General features: G+C 44.3%; 1 long non-coding RNA gene across 1 annotated transcript; it reads left to right on the top strand.

The window, feature by feature from the left end:
* The first annotated feature begins 5,329 nt into the window (after positions 1–5,329).
* LOC135906734 (uncharacterized) lies at positions 5,330–17,795 on the top strand. Its single transcript, XR_010565822.1, has 4 exons — positions 5,330–5,662; positions 8,799–8,942; positions 14,407–14,562; positions 16,932–17,795. It is a non-coding gene; the product is annotated as an uncharacterized lncRNA (long non-coding RNA).
* The last annotated feature ends 6,215 nt before the right edge of the window (positions 17,796–24,010 follow it).

Below are 24,010 nucleotides of genomic sequence, written 5' to 3'. Positions count from 1 at the left end.
AGGCGGTAGGTAAATCTTCAAGTCAGGAGACAGGGAACGTAGGCGACTGTTCGTGTAATTCGTTGAATTCCACAAAACCAATAGACTATCCCATGCCACGGAGCAAAGGGCTGCTACAGCGTCTGTTCTTGCGAGTGCAATCGAAACATATGTGAAAAATGAAGAAAGCTGGGCCCGGAAACAGAAGTGGCAATTCACCGAGCTACTCTTGTTTGGGCATGGTTGGAGGTTGCATGAGGAGGAGTCTCCACCTCAAGATAGCAGTTAAAGTAACTGCCCCCAAATACTCTGGTAGGCAGTCCTCAGACTCGTGACAGGACAACAACAATAACAAGAAAGCAATGCCTAACAAGCACAAAGAAAGCTGTGTTGCAAAGTTCGTCCGTGCATAAAGGTTCGCTTTCGTAATATACTAGGAACCCTTCCATCTTTCTTTCTTCAGTTGTCGGATAGGAAATAGCAAACTAAGAATAACAGCATGAAAAGGAACAGATGGTGTGAAATCATTTGTAAGTAAAATGCACTGCGATTATGTTTTATTTGCTGCATACCTCGGTTCGCACCAACTAAGGCGGCACTTTCCAAATTCACTTTCCGAAGTACGCTTCTCGATGTATGTCAATGGCCCCTTTGTCAATGCGATAGTATTTACGGTGGGCTAGCACGGAACCCCTTCTCCCACAATTTCCGGAAAAGCAAGAGCCTAGTGTCACTGCTACGCGTCACAATCCATTGTTCCATTCACCCCACGTAGTGCGCAAAGCGCGCGCCCTTTATTTTTCAGAACAAAACAAAAAAAAGCTAACAGTCACAAATAACGAGTCATCTTTTATTTCTTGCACCACAGTTTGGCCATCGAGTGATTCATTCTTTTTTGTTTCTGCTTTCTCTCTCCCTCTGCCACTTTTTCTCTCGCTTCCAGCATGGTCTTCTGATAGGAAATGCAGAACACGTGATAAGAACAATGTGTCAGGGGAAGTGCCGTGGTTCCTGAATAATTGACAGCTTCCTGACGCCCTCTGGCGTTCGGAAGCGCATCTTGTGAATGCTTTCCACTCGCCTTCTCTGCTGCTGCACAAAGGTCGTGCCTCCAACTGTACGCCCATTGTAAGGCGTTCCTTAACATTATTTTATCACTTTGCCAATATACTCGAATCGCCGTACGAGGCACGAAGAGCACGATGTCGACCCTCCATCGACCAAGCTGTTCGAGCCGTATACCAGCGTCTTCCTCTTCACTGAAGCGAAATTTGAATCTAAGAGTCGCGAGGTGGTCTGGAGCATAGAGTGGCGCCGCACACAAGCTCAAAAACGTATTTTTTCCACGATGACATTGTATATTTAGCAGGGAGGTGTTCAGCTCCGCGTCAAGTTCCTCCCCGATAAAGAAAACTGAAGTGTGAGTGCCACTGAATGGTGGGCCGTGTGGGCGGGCTAGCAGGGCGAGGTGGAATGGACGGCGCGTATAGTGGATGGTGCGACCCGGTCCGAAACCGTATTTGCCGTCCTTGCGCTCGATTCCTAGAGATAACGTGTTCCGATATCATCATCATCATCATCAGCCTGGTTACGCCCACTGCAGGGCAAAGGCCTCTCCCATATTTCTCCAACAACCCCGGTCATGTACTAATTGTGGCCATGCCGTCCCTGCAAATTTCTTAATCTCATCCGCCCACCTAACTTTCTGCCGTCCCCTGCTACGCTTCCCTTCCCTTGGAATCCAGTCCGTAACCCTTAATGACCATCGGTTATCTTCCCTCCTCATTACATGTCCTGCCCATTCCCATTTCTTTTTCTTGATTTCAACTAAGATGTCATTAACTCGCGTTTGTTCCCTCACCCAATCTGCTTTTTTCTTATCCCTTAACGTTAAACCTATCATTCTTCTTTCCATAGCTCGTTGCGTCGTCCTCAATTTGAGTAGAACCCTTTTCGTAAGCCTCCAGGTTTCTGCCCCGTAGGTGAGTACTGGTAAGACACAGCTATTATACACTTTTCTTTTGAGGGATAATGGCAACCTGCTGTTCATGATCTGAGAATGCCTGCCAAACGCACCCCAGCCCATTCTTATTCTTCTGATTATTTCTGTCTCATAATCCGGATCCGCAGTCACTACCTGCCCTAAGTAGATGTATTCCCTTACGACTTCCAGTGCCTCGCTGCCTATTGTAAACTGCTGTTCTCTTCCGAGACTGTTAAACATTACTTTAGTTTTCTGCAGATTAATTTTTAGACCCACTCTTCTGCTTTGCCTCTCCAGGTCAGTGAGCATGCATTGCAGTTGGTCCCCTGAGTTACTAAGCAAGGCAATATCATCAGCGAATCGCAAGTTGACTTTGACTTTATTGAAATTTAGACAATATACAGTTGTCCGGGTGAAGAGGGCTAAAGGTGACACACGTGGTCACCTGACTAGGCCCTAGACACCCTGAATTCACGCAGGCACAGTTTCGACATGGTAAGTTGCGAAGTACAATTTTTTTTTTTTACGGGAAGATTATAACAATTCACATACAGCAATATACATACACTGTACATTCAAATCAATCTAATTAATTATGTATAATACCTACAAACATGTTCACTTGACCAAGAAAAGAAAAAACAAAGCAAGGAATCCTAACTGCATCTCCCATACGACAAAAAAAAAAATTTCACATGACAAATATGTTCACTTGAAAAAAAAGGATGCTCTAAATCGAGTGCTTCCGTAGAAAAACAAAGAACATTGACATTCACTTGACACTCATTCACACGCATTCACTTGACAAAAAAGAACAAAGGAAACAAATTTCTAACTGGTTTATACACGATTTAAGAAAAATTTCTTGGCCTGGTTTCGGAAAGCAGGCAAAGAGGAACAGTTTTCCATAAAGTCTATCAGAGCAGGATAAAGGTTTAACACATTAGGAATTTGCCAATTTAACAGTTGTGTCCCGTAATTCGTCCTGCATTTAAACTTGGTGAAGTTGGTTCTCCTAAACTCGTAGTGGGATTCATGTTTGGTATACCTCAAACAGAAAAGTTGTGGGTCAATTTTGAAATCTGAATATGCAAGCTCTGATAGTCGCAGTTTGTATAGTGATTCAATGTCCAGGATGCGATTTTGCGAAAAATATACAGATGTTGATTCACGTTGTGGTAGATTTTCAATAAAGCGCACACATTTTTTCTGTAATCTGTGGAGGCTTTCCATGTTAGACCTAGTAGTGGTGCCCCAGACAAGCAGGCAGTAATGCAGTCGCGAATGAACGGTATTAAAATACAGTTGACGTCGAATATAACGAGGCAACAATAAGCGAAACTTATTAAGCATACCAATACAGTGTGCAATATTACGCTTAATATAGTGAATATGGCAAGACCAACGAAGGTTTTCATGAAACTGAACACCTAAAAATTTAATTCGTGCTACCTTCTTTAGCGGTCGCGACTCGAATGCCACATCATTATTAATATAAACAGGTCTGTTAATAGGGGTAAAAACAATGTACTTAGTTTTGTCAACATTTAATGAGAGTTCATTTGTAACAAGCCAGTCAGATAGATTCTGAAGCCATAAGTTTACACGCGGGATTAAGGAACCTAGATTTTCACCAGAAAAAAATACACTTGTGTCGTCAGCGTAAAGGATAATAGAAGGGGTTTGTGGGATAGATACCATGTCATTCATGTATAAAAGAAACAGAGTAGGTCCTAGGATTGACGCCTGAGGAACCCCAAATTTTATTAGCTCAGAATTAGACGTAGCATTATTAATAACAACATACTGGGAACGACCGCAAGGTAGTTTTGCAATAATTTAAGTGAAGTGCCTCGTATTCCATAATGCGGTAGTTTGCTAAGAAGTATATTATGTTTAATAGAATCAAACGCTTTGCTGAAACCTAGAAAAACCCCTAATGTGTACAACTGATTTTCTATGTTGTTAATAAGTTTATCCTTAATACTGAGCAATGCAGATTCAGTTGATTTCTTCCTCTGAAATCCGTACTGGCTGGGAGAGATTAACTTGTGTTTGTTAAGATAGGTAGTAATCCGTGTATTAATCACTTTTTCTACTATTTTGGAAAACAACGGTAGAACTGATATAGGTCTATAATTACCAATTATATTGGCAGCACCGCCTTTAAACAAAACAGCAACTCTTGCCATGTTCATTTTTTCGGGAAAAATACCTGTTGTCAAGATTAGATTTGTTATATGACAAAGTAGATTAACTATTAGGTCAGCAATTGCTTTAATTGGTGCTACCTTTATGCCATCAAAACCGCAAGAACAGTTATTCTTGAAACCTAGTATAATATCAGTAATCTCTGCAGGAGTAGCTGGATATAAGAAAAGGCTGTGCTGAAGATTATGTTCCATGTATTTTCCAATATTACTGGGCGTTCCGGCAGGAAAATCTCCAAATGCCAAAAAATGTCTTTTGAACTCGTTGGCAAGATCTTTACCACTCAGAACCGTTCCTCCAATTGTCATTTGTGTAGGTATATTTGTTTCTGATTTCTGTAGAAGATCTTTGACTGTACGCCACGTTTTTTGAGGGTCAAAGGAGATATCTGAAAATTTATGAGCGTAGTATTGAATTCTAGATTTCTTTATATCTGCACCTAATTGATTTCTAACTTTTTTATACTCTTTCAAAACTGTCAAGTCTTTAGATTTTATAAACTTGGAGAAAAGCCTATTTCGTGCCCTGATTCGCCTGAGCAGGTCTCGTGTAATCCAAGCCTTCTTTCCTTTTCTACACTTTGCTATTGTTACAACTGGGAAAGCGCATTCATACAACTCTGTCAGTTTGTGCAAGAATTTGTTGTATAAAATATTAGGATCTTCATCACGCTGCAATTGGCTCCAGTCAACAGAGTAGACGATTTGACGAAAGTATTCAATTTTGCTTTGGTTTATAACACGGTAACTATTTGGCGGGTTAGTATGTTCGAATGTTTGTTTGTTTGACCTTTCCATAAAGCAGAAGGTTGACAGGTGATCACTGATGTCGCTCAGGAGTACTCCTGCCGTGGTACCACCAATATCACTGTTTGTTAGGCATAGATCAATAAGTGTTTCGCTGGAGCTTGTGATACGAGTAGGCGTTGTGATTATATTGGAAAAGCCGTCGGCCAACAACATATCAACAAATTACGCCAAAGATGAATGCATTTGTCTGAATAAAAAGTGATTCGTACGAAGGGCTCAAAACTGTGCACTGTGGCATTATTTCGTAAGAAAAACTGTTTTTAATGTACAAAGCTACACCTCCCCCTTTTTTGGCTTTCCTAAACAGCGCTTCACACCTATAACCGGGGAGGAAGAAGAAGTGCCTCGGAAGAAGAACGCCTATAGCTGTGGTCTCTTCATTTTCCTGTGTCTCGGACGTTTTTCAACATCAGATACTGTGCAAAGGGCACAACGTCATCCTCCAGGATGGGGGATAGGAATCCCAACCAAGCGTTTGACCCTGGTCGTCCACCACTGGCTGCATCGAAGACAAGGGACCGTACTGGCCCTTCCACTGTCGCCCTTGAATCTTCCGACAGCTCAACGGTTGAAGAAATGGACTCGGACAACGATTTCACACTTGCCATGGGTCGCCGTTTGAAGAGAAAACTCAGGAGGACATCAACAGACAGTGAATCGTTGCCCAGGCAGGACAGCGGTAAGCAATCATTCACTATTGCTTACGTCCCTACCACAGCTACCGACGATCTGAATACCTTGAACAGGCAGAGTTTAACAGAGTACTTTGAGCGAATTGTCTTTGAGCGTCATGTCCTGCGCCACCTTGACAAGCTTGACAAACAACGCTGGAGATCATTCTGTGGCTCTCTGGATCCGAGAAAACCTCTATCTAGAATTTGGCAAATTGTACGAAGCCTTCGCTCGCCTCCACAACAGCTTCACCCGTTCAGTGCTGTGGCCATACGGCAAGGCCGGCGTGAAGTTGAGGTCGCCGATGACTTTTGCAAATTACTCGTGAGCTCCTCGAACGATATACCAACCCATTCACGATTGACTTTCCCGTCATCTAGTGATCACCGTCTGGACGCGCCTTTTACCATGCACGAGCTCGACGCTGCAATATCTTCTTCCCGCCGATCAACTTGTCCAGGACCAGACGGAATTACATACTCCGCGATTTGTCATCTTGGAGTAGAAGCTCGAGAAATTCTCCTGGCGCTCTACAACTCTACGTGGGACACAGCAACTGTGCCTAATCACTGGAAGTGCAGTCGTCTTGTGGCTTTGCTAAAACCTGGGAAATGCCCGCAGGATCTCTCACATTATCGACCAATAGCCTTGGCAAGCTGTGTCGGTAAAGTGATGGAGCGAATGGTACTGAGCAGACTGGAATGGCTACTCGAGAAAAGTGGTGGACTTCCTGATTTCATCAATGGATTCAGAAGAGGCCGATCATCTATTGACGGTGTGATCGACCTAGTATCTTCTGTTCAACAGGAAAAGAGACGCCGTCGTCTGGTATGCGCAATATTTCTGGACATCAAAAGTGCCTACGACAACGTCTTCCACCATTCGATTCTTCAGGCGCTTGAGGATATTGGTGTTGGTGGCCGGATGTATGCGTGGCTGCAGAGTTACCTCAGTGGCCGCACCATTTTCATGTCCACTTCGGATGGCGAGACTGATAGACATGAAGTTCGCAGGGGTGTTCCGCAGGGTGGTGTCCTTAGCCCAGTATTGTTCAATATGATACTGGTGGGCCTTGCAGACGAGCTACCTGAAACAGCGCGTATCAGTACGTACGCGGATGATATCTGTATTTGGTCATCTGGGGTCACACGTCCGCAAGTGCGTGCAAGGCTTCAACGTGCGGTTACCATAACGGCGAAGTACTTGCGCCGTAGAGGCCTGCAACTCTCAGCTACTAAGTGTGCAGTCATGGCATTTACGCGCAAATCGATGTCAAATTATCCAATCGTTGTCGACGGAACGGCGCTCCCTTTAGTCACCCACCACAGATTTCTTGGCGTGATAATAGACCGCAATCTTTCTTGGACCAAACATGTTACTGCGCTTAGGGCTAAACTGACCAACTTCATACACGTTCTTCGTGTAATATCAGGACTGAGATGGGGGCCATCTGAGCGAAGTTTGCTCCAAGTGTACCAGGCACTTTTTGTGGGCTACGTACGCTACAGCATGCCTGTGTTTTCTAACATGGGGTCATCTTGTATACGCACGCTGGAGAGCCTTCAGGCTCAAGCACTACGGATATGTCTTGGCTTGCCACGCTGCACGTCAACTAAGGGCACAATAGCGGAAGCACGGGCTTGTCCTATCGACATATACAGGTCTTGTGAACCCGTGCGAACCTATCTTCGCCTGCTAACCAGACACTCACGCCATCCACTGTCAACGCTTCCAAGCATCAACCTTGACTGTGCTTTTTCTAAAGCTATTGCATGTCACGCAAGCATTGTGCCTGCAAGATTCCAGGTAACCGACATCCCCGCGACACCTCCATGGACATTGCCAAGACCACTAGTGAGGCTTCAGATATCCGGAATTAGGAAGAAATCTCACGTTTCCTCCATTGGCTTGAAGCAGCTCACCCTGTCCCATATATTTACTTTATATAGTGGGACTGTAGAAGTATATACCGATGGTTCGGTCACGCCATCTGCCACAACGGCCGCATTTGTCATCCCACAATTTGGAATTACTCAACGATTTCGATTAGACCACAAATCGACATCTACGGCAGCGGAACTTGCGGGAATACGGGAGGCTGTCCGTTTAATGAGAACGCAGACACCCCATAAATGGACAATATTGTGCGATGCCAAATCAGCGCTACAGGCGCTAAAATACTTTTTAAACAAAGGACCATACTATCTGCTCGTGCTGGAAATCGTCGAACTTTATCACAGTGCCGAGTTAAGTGGCCACGTGATCACCTTTCAATGGGTGCCTAGCCATTGTGGTGTTTTTGGTAATGAACTCGCTGACAGTGAGGCAAGATCGGCCTCCCCTTCATGTGATGAAGTACGGATTGCCTACTCGCGACCTGACACCAACTCCATGATCAAGGCACTCATGCAGGACCTTACAAAGGCTTACAGAGCCCACTCTGATAACATTCACAGACGTTTACGTATGATTGACCCAGACGGTAAATTCTGTTTGCCCCCGAAGCTTACACGGAGCAAAACATCATTGCTACACAGGATTCGGCTCGGCGTTGCTTTCACCCGTCGCTACGCACACCTCATCGGCCAATCGAACAGCCCTGATTGTGTACACTGCCAGATGCCCGAAACACTGCAACACATACTGTGCGACTGCCCAGCATATATGCTGGAGCGAAGGACGTTAGAGAGTTTCCTAGCCAGCGTTGGCAGACAACTACTGTCGGAGGAAGCTATTCTCGGTCCATGGCCTGACACTGCAATTTCAATGCGTGCCACAAAAGCATTGTTGAAGTTCCTGCAGGACACCAAGCTCGACGAGCGGCTCTAGCGAGGCAACTGTCTCATGTACATAAGCACTCACCACTTCTCTTATCATCATCATCCATCCCAATACTTTCACTCCCCTTCCCTCTTCCCCAGTACAGAGTAGCAGACTAGAGCGCACTAGCTCAGGTCGACCTCTCTGTCTTTCCTATCAATAAATTCTATTCATTCATAAATTCTATTCACCTATAACCAGGAAAGCGAACAACATCATTCGATTCAGTATACCAGGTTTCAGTGAAAGCCAGCGCATCACGCAGTGGCAGCAGTGGACGGCAGACTGAACGCGTTCTTACAAAATTCTACGCTTGTTCACAGGAAGCCACTGGGATATCACGAAAGCCTTGGGATATCATCGGAGCTGCGCCTGCACGCCTGGCTGACAGCCGAAGAATCATCGTGCCGATCATCGCATCGATAACTGCGGACAAGCCCCGTGACCGCACTCTGGCTGTTACTAAGGTAATCTCCATTAACTTTTATCCCCATTTCTTCCCAATCCAGGTCTCTGAATACCTCCTGTAAACACGCTGTGCATAGCATTGGAGAGATCGTATCTCCCTGCCTGACGCCTTTCTTTATTAGGATTTTGTTGCTTTCTTTATGGAGGACTACGGTGGCTGTGGAGCCGCTATAGATATTTTTCAGTATTTTTACATATGGCTCGTCTACACCCTGATTCCGTAATGCCTCCATGACTGCTGAGGTTTCGACAGAATCAAATGCTTTCTCGTAATCAATGAAGGCTATATATAAGGGTTGGTTGTATTCCGCACATTTCTCTATCACCTGATTGATAGTGTGAATATGATCTATTGTTGAGTAGCCTTTACGGAATCCTGCCTGGTCCTTTGCTTGACAAAAGTCTAAGGTGTTCCTGATTCTATTTGCGATTACCTTAGTAAATAGTTTGTAGGCAACGGACAGTAAGCTGATCGGTCTATAATTTTTCAAGTCCTTGGCGTCCCCTTTCTTATGGATTAGGATTATGTTAGCGTTTTTCCAAGATTCCGGTACGCTCGACGTTATGAGGCATTGCGTATACAGGGTGGCCAGTTTCTCTAGAACAATCTGCCCACCATCCTTCAGTAAATCTGCTGTTATCTGATCCTCCCCAGCTGCCTTCCCCCTTTGCATATCTCCCAAGGCTTTCTTTGCTTACGATATATACGTAAGCAAATTTGACACGCAGTACGCCATACAACCTCGCTCTCAGAGGCAGGAGTCCTGACACAAAGACGAACCCCCCAGGTGACGTGGCTGACTGTGTATACGCCGGGAAGAGCTGATAATAACTCCATCGCTGCTCTCGGCTAGAAAAACAAGGAATTAAGGAGCGACTTTCCTCACTATAAGCTGCATTTGATGGAGTGTTTATGCCTGTTATTGCGAAATCGGCGTATGAATCACAAATACCGGCATGCAAGAGTTCTGAAAGATAAAAAAAGTGGAGTTGTCTTCGAATACGATCAAGTTTCTCATATTAATGCATACCATAATCGGCAATGTAATAATCATCATTAACAAGCTTTAGTTTATTGTGTAGCTGTTGAACATGCTTGTTCGCAAAAAAAAAAAAAGTGTCCGTTGAAGCCCATAAACCAAGCATGCATCACGCTAAAGTACATAACCACAAGCTTGTTTTTGAATCTCGTGTCTCTGTGCGTGCTTTATTTCATTGTGCTTCTTCCTCATCTGTCCACCTGCTCATCCCATACCGCATCACGAGATCGTGTATGTGTTTATAACTCTGCATACGCCTATATGTAGGGACTCAGGGTGGTGTGATATCTCTATATATTCGTGTGTGTATAAAATTGTATTCTGTAGATATTTTAACCTGTGACGCTGCTTCATCTTTTCTTTCGATATTTCGTTCGATTACTATTGTTACTACTGTGCGAAAAAGAGTAGCCGTCAACAGTTTAGCGTGACTGTATCTCTTTGTTTTATTTTCACTTCCTTAAAAAAAAATAAAAGCCGAAGCTTCTGATTTCGGTAGAAAGATCAGAAAGTAGAAAATGCCGGCTCTTCGACGATTTGCAAACGCACCTTAAAATTACGACGAGGATGACTTAGGGTTGTTTGCGTTACGGATCCAACGCTACTTTCCCGCACTTAAGTTCTCGGTCGAACGAAATCTTATATTCAGAAAGAAATAAAAGAATCCAAAACTGCACAGTTATTTCCACAAAACAGAAACAGCACATTTGGCGAGATCAATCGAATAATAGCCTCAGGCGTTTTTCCAGTGCACGCATCTGGGTGGTAAAAGCAGCCATTCAAGTTATTTTCGAAGACTGATGAAACGAAAATTATTCTGGAAGTCTTACCACGTTTCAATGGCGATTTCTCTCCGCTCTGCGTAGGTGTTTCTTTTCTTTCGCTCACACTGAGAGGCAGAGCTTCGATGACTGACTTCCTTTCGCACTTTTGTCTGGCGCAAGAGTGAGACTCTGGGAACATACGTTCTTTTACGAATGTGTGCTTTCCAAGCCTGCTACTGTTGCCGCTATCTGTAGTTTTGGCGATTCTTTCTTTCGGTAAGACACGATTCCTCTGGCTGGCGGCAGTGATTTTTCGCCACTGCCAGCAGCCTGAGCTATATTTATGCACCAGTTCTATTTTGACTTTAGAAAAAGGTCACGTTATTGTTGCACGTTCCAAGAATAACTCGAAAGTTGTTTGCTCAGCGCTGTTTCTCAACACAAAACGCTGTACCTTGCAATGGCTGTAACTCAACAGCCACTTGCTGTTGAGCGTGAGCTCAATTCGATAAAGACGTTGGAAGCAACGCGCCTTCCGGCTATTTCATTTAAAGTTCTTTTTTTTTTCCTGGGGAAAAATGTCGAGGCTCTTTCAGAGTCTTTACTATTTCAGGCAGTAGTGGGGGACTCCAGGTTAATTTGGACTACCAGGGGCTGCTTAAGATGTGATAGGCCACAGCCTTTACACATGAGACATACTGATGGCAATGTTTCACTTTGCATTATGCGTCGTTTTGTCGATAGGGCTTGTTGAAGTGCGCATTCTTGACAGCTTATGTATAGCGGAAAGGGTAATATCCACGCCTGCTTTTCGGCCTAGCTTAGGATAATATAGTAGCATAGACAGGACGGAGAGTCAGACCAGGCCTAGCGCTCGCGTTGGCTCGTCTTGCTCGCCGTCCTTTTTTGTTGCGCTATTTAATCGTTGACAATGCTACACTAACTGGCCTGCAGTTCGAGAGCTTGATATGTGTTTTTTTCTTTTTCTTTTTTTTAGGTTGTGTGATAGTCTCTGTATACAGGGTGTCCCAGCTAACGTTAGCCAAGCTCTTACAAATAAAATATAAAATATACGAGGACGCAACCAATCGCATTTTGTCAGCAGTGACGTACCGCACAAAGATGATTTTTTTTTTCTTGAGAGGAAGCTCTTGCTCGTGTGCTCCTATCTAAATACATATAAAAGAAGAATTCGTTTTTCTCGGCGTCCACTGCACCAAGATTCACGAGGTTTGTTGCATTTAAAATAAAACTTAAGATCTAGGGACTGTTGGCTTCGAATGTTTGATTTAGGTAGTCAATTTTTTAATAAAAATTGGCAAAAATAGAAAATTTTCATAAAACGAAACTATCAGGTTTACAACTCTGTAACTCAACAAGGAAAAATGATATCACAATTCTGTGAATTGCTTGTGATAGTACATCTAAAGCGGAAAAAATTATTATGCTACGCATGAATCTAGAAAAATTCAGTAATATGTAAATACAGCTTTTGCAGAACCCTTGTACAGAACGTAACAAATTAAGGTAAGATATAAATTAACACATACAATTTGTCCGCTTTGAATGATCTAATGAATGCCGTTAACAGCACTGCGATATCTTTTCTTGATGCAGAGCTATTAATTTATAAACTTCGTGCTTTTATATTTTTTTTTAAACTTCCGAATCCTTTCAAATTCTTTTAACAAAATTCAGGCCCTAAATCGAAATTCCGCTTCCAACAGTCACTAGAATTTAACTGTCTCTCTCATACGCAACAAATTTCGTTAAAATCGGTCCAGGGGTTATCTTAGAAAAGCATTTCTGCGTTGTACGGGTATTTGAATAGGCCGCATCGGAGTTGGGCCCGAGCTTAAGCTCCCTCTTAATTGAGCTATCGACAACTAGAGATTAAATAACAAAAATTTACGTACTCAATTGAGGGCGCGAATTTTGATAGAAATTTGATAATTGTGTTTTGAAACACCCGACTCGGCTGCTTTCAGTGTGGCATGTCTCGTGTAACTAATTTTCCCGCGTTACGAGGAAAACGCGCGAAATATGAAAATAGCCGCATGATTACGAGTCCGCGTGCAGCGACACCAGCGGTCCCAGGGGTTGCTGGGAAGAATGAACTCTGCTCAATGCCTGTGGCCTCGTGAAAGTGGCGAGGCACCGCTACAGTCTACTAAAATAGGTACACTGTACAGTGTACAGTGTACTACAGTGTACTACAGTGTATAGTGTACAGTGTATGTACAGTGTACAGTGTACTACAGTGTACAGTGTATGTACAGTGTACAGTGTACTACAGTGTACTAGAATGCCCTATCTAGTACACTATAGCACCGGTACTGGCGGTGGTCGCCGCGAACTGCGAGCTGCCTTTTCCGCGCGAAGCCAATGCAGTTCGCAGCGGCATCGAGGAGGAGGAGGAGGAGGAGGATGGCTGAGCTCGCTCTTCCGAGCAACGCCTGGCACCGCTCGTGTCGCGCGGTCGCATAATCGTGCGGCTATTTCCATATTTCGCGCGTTTTCCTCGTAACGCGGGAAAATTAGTTACGCGAGGCATAGCACAGTAAAAGAAAAAAAAAACTGCTCAGGCTGTTTTAAAACACAATTAGTACTTTTCTATCAATATGCTAGCCCTCAATGGCGTAATTAAAAATTGTCTTATTTAATCTCATCCAATTAGCGATAGTTCAATTATGAAAAAGTCATCCTGGCGCAGTACGTCACTACTGACAGAATACCTTTGCTTGCCTCGCCGTATGTTCTATATTCTCGGTTTAAGACATTGGCTAACGTTAGTTGGGACACCCTAATGTAAGGTGGTATAGCAATGTTTCTTTTGTCAAACTCGACCCCGCGCATGACATGCACCACTGACGACCTTTGTTTTGTTTTTGTTTTTTTTGTTTTTCTACAGGCCGCTGATCTGACGTGGCACGCCTGAGACAAAACTGTTGTGCGCAGAGTTGATGCAACATTCACTATAAGGGAATTGCTTAAACACATTTGCGCTGTACTTTTTACTATAGCTTGATATGAGCGGATTTGCGCAACAAAGGTAGTTATTTTTCTTCTGTGTGGCTTAGACTTCCAGCATAAATGATGGGCAGGAGTGCTGAGCTTAAGTTCGAGAAACCCTATCACACCTTCTACACGCAACTCGTGCGTTAAGGTGAAAGGTTAGAGGCACTCTCGAAACCTATGACAGCGCTACTTTATGACGAGGACATAAACCGAAGAGCAGACAAGGACGAGCGCTCACTTTCAACTGGAAACCTTTATTGCGATCGACAGATTTATTTATTTATTTATTTATTTATTTATTTATTTATTTATTTATTTATTTATTTATTTATTTATTTATTTATTTATTTATTTGCACCTGATTCACACCTTGCGGGAGGAAGGGGGGGTATTACATAAAAAATTTAAGATCACAGACGTAAATTGCTGTAAGAGACTTAATTATTTACAATATGAACAATACCAGGCGAAATGGTTGTGATGTTCGGACAGTAGAACTTTGGGAACTGAAGAAAAGCTGCCGAATAAGGCCGCAGTTTCTGTAGGCATATGACATCTTGACATTCAGTCGCTTCCCGATTTTCGCTGCAACGATTCCTAAGAATACCAAAAGCACCATCTATCTCTCTTTGCTCCCACAGTTTAGATTTCAGCGCCGACTTCGATTCGCTTCACCGCACGAGAGAGGCATCACGCTACCGTTGGCAAGGCGGTCACAAACGGCACGCCATGGGGCGGATCTCTATTGACAGCGTGGACAGATGTAAACACCAGCGTTCAAATGGACAAACATTTTGGTTCGTAAGTGCTCTTTGCGTTTAGGCGGCCGTGTTCGCTAACAATATTTCCAACAGATCGATTGTCTGGCATCTGCCCTAGCGTAATAATTTTTTTGAATATCAACCCAAGAGTTTGAGATGCCTGTCGTCCACCTATTCGCTCTTTATTGCCCTTACTTTCTCATTTCATTACTACTTTCTTCGCTTGTTTGTTTCTTTCATTGAGACATTTTGCCAGAAATTTTGTCATTTTCAGCAAACTGATAACACTGTATTCTGATGGTGTCTTCTCTGATGGCATGTAATCTGTTAAATGTAACTAGAGGTCGCAGAAGAAGATATTTAAGTCCGACACACTCTTTGCACAGTTTCTCTCTCAAAAGGATTCAATTTTTTGTCCGCAAAACCTGTCATTTGACCGACACGCTACTTTGCCCTGTAATAGACCAGCAGCGGCACAGTTGCTCTCGCCAACGTTCAAAGTGACAGTTCGCAGCAAATTGTCCGCGTTCGCTCGTGATTTGTCAACACATGTAATTGAATAGTGGCTCATCAACTTTCTTTTACGCTACAATTTCCTAACGTTTGCTATACGTTACAGTACTCGCCTTTTCGCAAATAAAAAGCAGATAATGGAAATAGCATAATTTGCCAGACCGGCTCTATAAGGAGAGAGCGATCTCAGTTCACTTTGTATCCGTCCTTTCGAAGGTCATTTCCCTCTTCGTATTTGCGTAACAAGAAGAGCGAACGATTCCTTTTATTTGAACGATCTCGGCGTGTCTCTGTCCGTCTTTCAGCGCGAGAAGCAATGACCAATGGGTTCCTTGCCAAAGTGCAGGACAGAGCTGGCCAAGAAGAAAAGGTCGTGTTTCTTATCGAGCTTACGCTGCAACTTTCGCTTCTGGCGAAACCGCTTTTCCAGTGGCTGCGTGAGAATAGACTCAGCTGCTGCCTCGCCGGTTGCACTAACGGCCGTATAGAACGATTGAGGCGTGCCTTTATCGGCGCCGATCTGAGGCCCAACTCTATACTCTCCCAATGTAGGCCTGCGACGTCAATTGAGCAGGTCATTGCTCGTTTCTCTATCTCCTCGCTTTGTCCGCTAAGCAAGCAAGAGAGCAACGTAATTCTTTATTCATTTTTTTTTCTTATGGAGGCCTTCGACCATGACGAGGCATTCGTATAACGTCATTTGCGTCTACGTACTCGGTCGTCTCAGGAAATATTGTTCTTGTTTTCTTTTCTTTTCTTTTTTTTTATGAACCATGCATTTTGTGTGTCGTGCATGAGCAGTGAGAAGCGGTGGGAGTAAGGGTGGCGCGTCTCTCCCATTAAAAAATTGAAATTGCAAATTGTGTTTCAAGACAAAATCACGAAATGCTTTGCTGCCAGCCGATTGACGTGAGACGTGTTCCAATCGTTATCTCTATGCGCCTTCATTTCTGATCTAATTCTGCTGGGTGCGGTTGTAATTGCTGTTTCAACTGCAGATAAAGTTTCGGTGGCAGGAACGCAGACATGACGAAGGCACACTATTGAAATCCCAGCCAATGTAAGTTGCATCTGAAATCGAGACTATATACTCGTGGTTGCTAATATCATATGTGCCATGCCACGTTATAGGCAAAGCGAAAGCAGGCACGGGTATAACACCTGAGGTGAGAAATAAAGCTGTATATCCCCCTCAGTTTACCCGCGGGATGATGGTGCCGTTGCGAAAATTTCAGGCTGCTTTAACCTAGCAAAACCGGGTCTGTCTCCGGCTTAGTCACGTTAGCAAAACTGCGAGTTTCAGCACAGGCAGGAAAACCCGTCATCTCAAAAAAGAGTAAGAAACAGTCGCGCTACCTCCTCTTTGGCAGCCAACGCCGCCTTAAAAAAAAAAAAAGAAACAAGAAAGAAAGCAATGCCCACTGTAGTGTTTGCTATCTGACCCATTCATCATAGGCTCAAAGGCAATGTGTTTTCACATCTGTGATTGTCGTCGCTCCTGCATAAAAAATTTCTTGCGTCGTAGCAAGCGCCCATGACATCGTGCTGCCCTTTGATGGATTTGCTTCACTGCGTTCTACTTATGAAGTGTATCCATGGGAACTGGAGGCACATAACGGCTCTTAATAGTTCCCGGGCTACAACTTCGTCTAATAGAACCCATTCCAATGAAAAAATGAAACACGCCACTAAAGCTAAGTCTACAGGAAAGTGCAACAATACGTTCTCACGTACCGCGGCAAAAAGGTCACGGAAAAGCGGCAAGGGGGATAGTGATATAGCTAATGTCCTCGCCCGCAGGTAGGTCGCGACCCGCTGTCAGGCAAAAGCAATTTGACGTTTCAAAAAAAAAAAAGGAACTCGGCAATAAATATTCGATGTCTTTATCGCAGGAAGCTTCCCTGGAGGTTCCCGAACGAAGAGTATCGACGTATTCCTTCATCCCCGCCGGCAAGAGTTGTCCTCTAAAGCTAAATGGAGCCTTGAAACTTTAACTCATTGGCCTCAACTTTCACAATGAATATACTTGCAGACGTATCCCTTTCACAGTCTCCGCAACACTTAAAAGCTTAAAGACACGACAATGTTATCATTACTTTTTGCGAACTCGCACAAGATGAAAACGAAGTGGGCTGCGGCTCCAGCTAAAATAGCAAAGTGCAGCATCGGTTCAGCCCCGCTGGTGCTCATGGAGTGAGGCAAGTGCCCTCTATACCTTCGAACAAATCGTTACGTCCGCAGCAAGCACCTACGAAAGTGCAGCAAATGGCTCCAGGTTGACTGCGTTTTACCAGACTAGGTAAACAATTACAAGGAAAGTAAAGTTATATATACTATAGTGGCAGATGGCTTCACAGCTACAAAACACCCTATAATCAAATGCAGACGTCATTTCGAATTGAACACGCTGTTTAATAATCGATAGAGGCGACACCGGAAAGTGGCACGTCAAATATATTGCCATCGCTTCGATCGCCATAGTGCAATGGTAGGTTACGTAAGCCCTTTGGCAATAATAAATGGCCGCCAAACACGCATCAACGGGCCATAAATCACGCGGCCTAGAATTATATAGCATTCTACCAGTAGAAAACGGAAACCAATATAACGAAAGTGACTGCTCTCGTCCTCACGAGAGGTCTCAAATATAAAGGCTCCTCCACCTCGCCCTCCTCTCCTCTATATTTATGTGACCTTTGCACAAGAACGGTTCTTTCGCCTTTCCAGTGTTATTCGCTGCACCGCTACACAAAAGCTGGCTTCGCCACAAGCCTGTCCTTTGTGCCCCTGATGCACGTACAAACACAGCGCGCTAGCATTCATTCAGAAGCGACAGACTGGAAAATGGACCTCAAAGTGCATATCATCAAAGGTGAGACGTGAAGAAAATAGATAAACGACATCCACTGCAATAACGTCCGCTCTGTAGCGCCACTTTTCCTTGTGTTGGTATTAGGCATATGTCGAGTGCATTCTTCACAGAACCTTCAAGACGGTAGCCATGCGTCCGTTTGCTCTTGTCCCTTTATGCAGGGAAGATGGTCTCCCAATCACATGAAAGCCCTTATTCTTGAAACGCGCTTCGTTGTGTAAAGCATCATGAAATTCATTCAATAAATGGTTTGGCCGGGTGAATTTGTAGGACATGCCATATCTACAGGCTTTGAGATCGCTGTTTTCACGTCAAGGTTACCAAGTTTAAAAATACAGGTATTAGATTCTGTTAGTTTATTTTTGTGGCCATATTCTCGTTACGTCGATGATCGTTAGGAATAGTTCTCGTCGTTAGGAGAAAGAGGGGAAAGAGTAAGGAGGTTGCTGTGCAAAATTTAAACTGCAGGTTAAAAAAGTTGTTGCAACGAAGCAACTCACAAACTTGTAGTATTTGTTTTGTCAGTCCTAGTCGTAGTATTTGTCAGTCACGAAGCCCAATTCCGTGGCTCCCTGTTCGTCAAATCCCGCCGTTACCGGCCTGCCGACAAGGTGGGCAATTTGAAAGCATGTGCTCAATTCAGTCTACGTTGGCACCTATTTACACCTATGTGTGCATACACGCTGAATGGAAAATAGCTATATAATATCCATAAGCTTACACCCTAGTCTATATGCTGGCATGCTCTGGTGAGAATGAAGCATCAAAAGCGTTCCCATGACGTTATCATCATCATCATCATCATCATCATCAGCCTGGTTATGCTCACTGCAGGGCAAAGGCCTCTCCCATACTTCTCCAATTACCCCGGTCATGTGCTAATTGTAGCCCATGACATTTTACACACAAGCTAATAAGCTATAATGACCATATCAAGAGTATTGCATTTAGATAGAGATGAACAAGAAATAAAAGAGCGGTGAAGGGGTACGTGGAAACGCCCCATAACCCTCACGAACTAAACTTGTTTTAGCGTATGATGACGAAGAGCAAACACGTATGTTCTTCCCGCTGATTGTTCGACATGATCATTTTGCACCCCTCGTGCCAGTTTAGCCTCCGTTTTCTAAACTGCTTTGGGCATAAATCTCCCCTGGATGAAAGGAGCTGAAGACGCCCTTGAAAGTGTCAATAAACTACAGCCACCTCCCTTATCGCAGAGTTCGCCCTTTAGTCTGCCTGCATGCCACGGCATTTCATCACGCATGATGACGTCGTCGTGACACGGCAGACGGGAAGGCGTCGCGTGTACCCAGAGTAACCCGAGGCGTCTGTGGTTCTCGTCACGCAGTGTCGCACCCACTCCGTCTTGCGAAACGGATCGGTGTTTCGACCTCTGAGCAGACGACGATGCGGCGAAAGAAACGCACTCGCTTCGAGGGAAGGATAAAGTTTTCTTTTTTTCCCATCGTTTTTCAGGAGCGGTGGCGTATTTCACAGCGGCCACCATTTCGCCGGTGCGGGTTTTACCGCCGACCCCTTTGGCCTCTCAATCATTATTACCACCGGTACACGGGCCGTGCGTGTAAATTCGGGGATGGCGAAACGCGAGGACGGTCGGTCATGAGACGAATAATATACGAGGTCACGCGTCCGAGTTCGTTCTTGAACCTGCTGAAGAAATGTGGCCCTTCGTTTAGTGTCACCGGCGCGTCCTGTGCTTTTGCATCGATGGGCATCGCGTAAAGTGAAGCCGTGCATGCGAGTATTGTATAATGTAGACGACTGCACATTCAAGCAGGACGCAGTTCGCGGTCACAGTAACATTTAGTCCATCGCAAATGTCTGCGCCAAACTTTATGAGCCTTTGTAAGTTTGCTCTTGTTTCGATCTAGCCTCACAAATTTTGTTCCAAAGCCATAAAGCGAAATATTCTGTCCGGCGTAAAGCAATAAACTGAGCATGTTTTATGCGTATTGTACTTTTCTAGACTTCTCTCTCGTTCAAGGCCTGAGCTTTGATTTTGTTGGAACTATATCTTTGTCGACAGCATGTCTGTGTATTGTGCTTCCATTCTAGAGTGCAGAAAGCGCCCACTCAGCTAATTCCGAGTTATTGTCATCGTGTTCTCTTTTTTTGTTGTTGTTGCTGCAAAATAGATATATCGGTGCAGACAAACGTACCTCGCCGGTCGCTTCACTTTCGAAGCATATTCATTGAGTGAATGAACTTGACAAGTCAGGCTTCCCTCACGACGAGACAGCGAGAACAATAGGTCGGAAAAATAGACGAAACTCACTCAGACTCACTCACAAAATTTATTTTTTGCCTAGAGATGACTCGCATCAGACTAACCAAAATACTACTCAACCGGGCTCACTCGGACTCACACTCACCAATATCCTATTTATCCATGTTCACTGGGACTCAGACTCATCAAAGACACACGGACTTACACTCACTCAGGCTCTTGCGGATTCACGCTCAATCACGGACACAGTCACACTATCTGAATCATGGCATCGGACTACATTAAATCTCATGGAATCATCCTTTGATTCGTATGACTCGAACTCCATAGACTTACAGTTCATGTGAATTTCCAGCTCACAAAAAGGACCACTGAAACAGAGCAATATCAGAGCTCGCGCTTCAAGTCACGTTCACACTAACGCCTAGAAACCTGCACTGCCAAGCACTCACTTGCAAACTCTTCTGCTCACATTTACACGTACTCGTCCGCGCTCATAATGACGTCCATTCCCACTCGTCAGCGTTTACTGATAATCTAACAAGAGTGTACCCCCCTCCCCCCCCAAAAAAAGAAACAATGCTGGCCCGATTGGGGTTCAACGAGCGGTGATTTCTTAGTGGTTCATTTTCGCTTCCTACAGTATACATACATACATATATATATATATATATATATATATATATATATATATATATATATATATATATATATATATATATATATATGTATGTATGTATATATATATATATACACAGTGAAGTAGACGCGCGTATGAAGCGGTTTATTGACGTTTCGGCCGGGGTCCGGCCTTCATCAGAATACATTGCATGGTGTCAGTACAGTTAATATACATGCGCTTATCAACCAAATGAAGATACGTTAACATGAAAAACGAATAAAATGGGCGAACAAAATACATCCGAATCGTTCAGAGGGTAGCTGACACGTGCATAGACCGATGGCGATTGAAAACATATAATCTAAGATACAAAGTATAAAAACGTACCGAAATGAATTGTAAGAACCAATCGCCACGTGACAACAAAACGTCGATATGCGCTCAATATGTGCTATGTTATCAAGCAAACACAGACACAGAAAAAGGGGAATAGCGACGTACTAGTAGAAGAAGGGACAAGTGACGGGCTACAAAGACAGACAACTCAATTTTCCTACACATTCATTCATACCACACGCGACAGTATCAAACTTATAGATAAGGAAGGATTCGCGGGCTTCTCTATCATAATTTGAGCGAAATCCAGATTCAAGCAACGTGACTTTCAGTTTATCAAATGAGTGGTCAGGAAGATGTACGTGTTTTGAGATGGGCAGGTTGGGCAACGTGTTAGCGTGGGATTTATGATTGTTAAAGCGGAATCTGAAAGGCCCTTCTGTTTGTCCGATGTACCGTTTTTTGCAGAGCGTACATTCAAGCATATATATTACGTTTTTTGTGTCACAATCGAAATCGCCTTTGATTTTTAAACAAAAGTTTGAAGATGTACTAGTAACCTGTTGCGATGTGGCCATGTAGGGACATACTTTACATCGCGGTTTTCGACAAGGATGGCATCCGATGGCATCAGGGCAGTCAGTCTTAGATGATGATGCTAGTATATCTCGAATATTTCTAGCTTTACGGTATACTGCTTTAGGCAGATCAGAGAATATGTTTTTGAGGCGTTCACTTTGCATTAGAATATTGTGGTGTTTCTTTAATACATGCGAAACATTTGAGACTGACGCAGTGTGGGTTAGGACAAGATTTGCCTGGGGTGAGGGAGTCGGTTTGTTCTTAATGCAAAGAAGCGTCCTTCGGTCATGCACGTCTGCGCGTTTTATTGCATCGTCGATTAATTGTGGTGGGTAATTTTGTTTGGTTAAAGCGTTTTTTAGGGTACCACAATTCTTTTGAAACTCTGATTGCTCAGAACAAATTCTGAGCATACACGTGTCAGCTACCCTTTGAACGATTCGGATGTATTTTGTTCGCCCATTTTATTCGTTTTTCATGTTAACGTATCTTCATTTGGTTGATAAGCGCATGTATATTAACTGTACTGACACCATGCAATGTATTCTGATGAAGGCCGGACCCCGGCCGAAACGTCAATAAACCGCTTCATACGCGCGTCTACTTCACTGTGAATATTTACCCGGACCCAGAACTGCTTTTTTTCTGGTATATCGGAACAATGGTTCCGGAGAAGACCGCGTTGAAGCACGTCTACTGGAAGTACCCAAAGAGAGCTCCGTCAGTGACCGTTGTAGGCGACTCCCAGACGAAGCATATTTACCAGTACTTCGATCCTGCGGTGAACGAAACGCCAGCGTTTGTGTCTCAGTGCGGTGCATCAATCAGCGACGTACCAGCACTATTGGATTTCGTCCCCCAGAACACCACAACAATCGTTCTTCATGTAGGCACCATCGACCTAGCTCGAGTATCAGCCCGAGAAGCTTTCCAAAGTTACTGTGAAGTCATCGATCACATCGCCAAGGAACGTCCTGAAATCACCAGAATCTATGCCACTCTCGTACTGCCAAGGACCAGGAACCGCTGACGAGGGTACCCCAGCGCCACATTTGTTCGCTGCTTTAACCAAGAAGCGTGTTATTTCAACTCCCTGTTGAAACAATTCTGCAGTCGCTCCCGACTAGTATTTTTCTTGGACCATGGGTTCGAATGGCTGCCCCCGCACCGCGTGCTCGCAGCTGATGGTTTGCACCCGAACTTCGAAGGCGTCTCACTCATGGCCTGTCACATTCGGCACCTCTGTTACAAGCCGTCCAGTGCTATGTACCATTCTTGGTCAGACAGTGCTCCCAGCAATCCGCCTCAGCACTGCACCAAGGAACCGAGCGTTGAAGGCCCATCTTCTGACCCGGCGCTATTGACAGGACAGACAACGAACAGTAGTCCCTCTCAAAAGGAGTCATCACCCCACAATCGAAAGACACAGGTCCATCGCAAGAAGGCTGCTCCAAAGAACCGCAAGAAGGCTACTTCAAAGAATCGCCCAAAGAACGCCGCAGTGATAGCTCCGTCAGCTGAACAGTCGCCTTCAGCACAGGACGCTACAGGTTCCTCCCCGAAAGGTCCCCGCTACGAGTTTCGCAGAGCCCACACGCAAACCGTGGATGATGCACCGGCAAATTGACTAAAGGCTGTGTCTCCCGGTAACAACATTTCTTACCTCTGTTCGCATGAATTTCTAAGGCTAAGGAAGGTTACAGAAAAAAGAATTCGCAATGCTCTACATGTAGATACGCTAAATACCTACCTAGCTGCGGCTGTTGCACCAAAGGGTCTCCGTATTGTTGTAAAACCCGCTCTGTCGGACATGTCTGAGCGCAATATAGCTAGATGGGATAACATACTAACAAATGCTTCACTACAACTCACCCGTGTCGTGTTAGATCACTATCGTTCTTCCAGTAAGAAATTCATGAACCAAGAAAGTCAAATTGCTGCGAGCTTGAACTTGTCCTCTAGCCAATCCGCCGCGTTAGAGGCATTCGCAACCAAAAAACGGAATGAAATCTACGCATTTAAAGCCAACAAACTGTCCCGTGACGGTGTTGTGTGCCCTTCTGGAAGCCAGAACAAAGTATTCAACTCTGCCCCTTTTCAAACCAAACCTCTAGAAGTACACTCCGGCACTTCTTCGTCATCCTCTGTTAGTAGGTTTGCCCATCAGGAGCTAAATAATATTGTTAATATTTCGGACGTTCAGCTAACAACTGAGGAGTGCAGTGTTCTACGTCGTGGTCTTAATTTTTGTCCAGCAACAGGTGGACATAATGAATTTCAACTACTGAAAGATTTGGATAATTTCGCC

The sequence above is a fragment of the Dermacentor albipictus genome, chromosome 1 (genome assembly GCF_038994185.2).
Source record: "Dermacentor albipictus isolate Rhodes 1998 colony chromosome 1, USDA_Dalb.pri_finalv2, whole genome shotgun sequence".
In the NCBI taxonomy this organism is placed as follows: Eukaryota; Metazoa; Arthropoda; class Arachnida; order Ixodida; family Ixodidae; genus Dermacentor; species Dermacentor albipictus.
The sequence above is the reverse complement of the archived record's forward strand: the minus strand, read 5'-3'. Positions and strand labels throughout refer to the sequence as shown.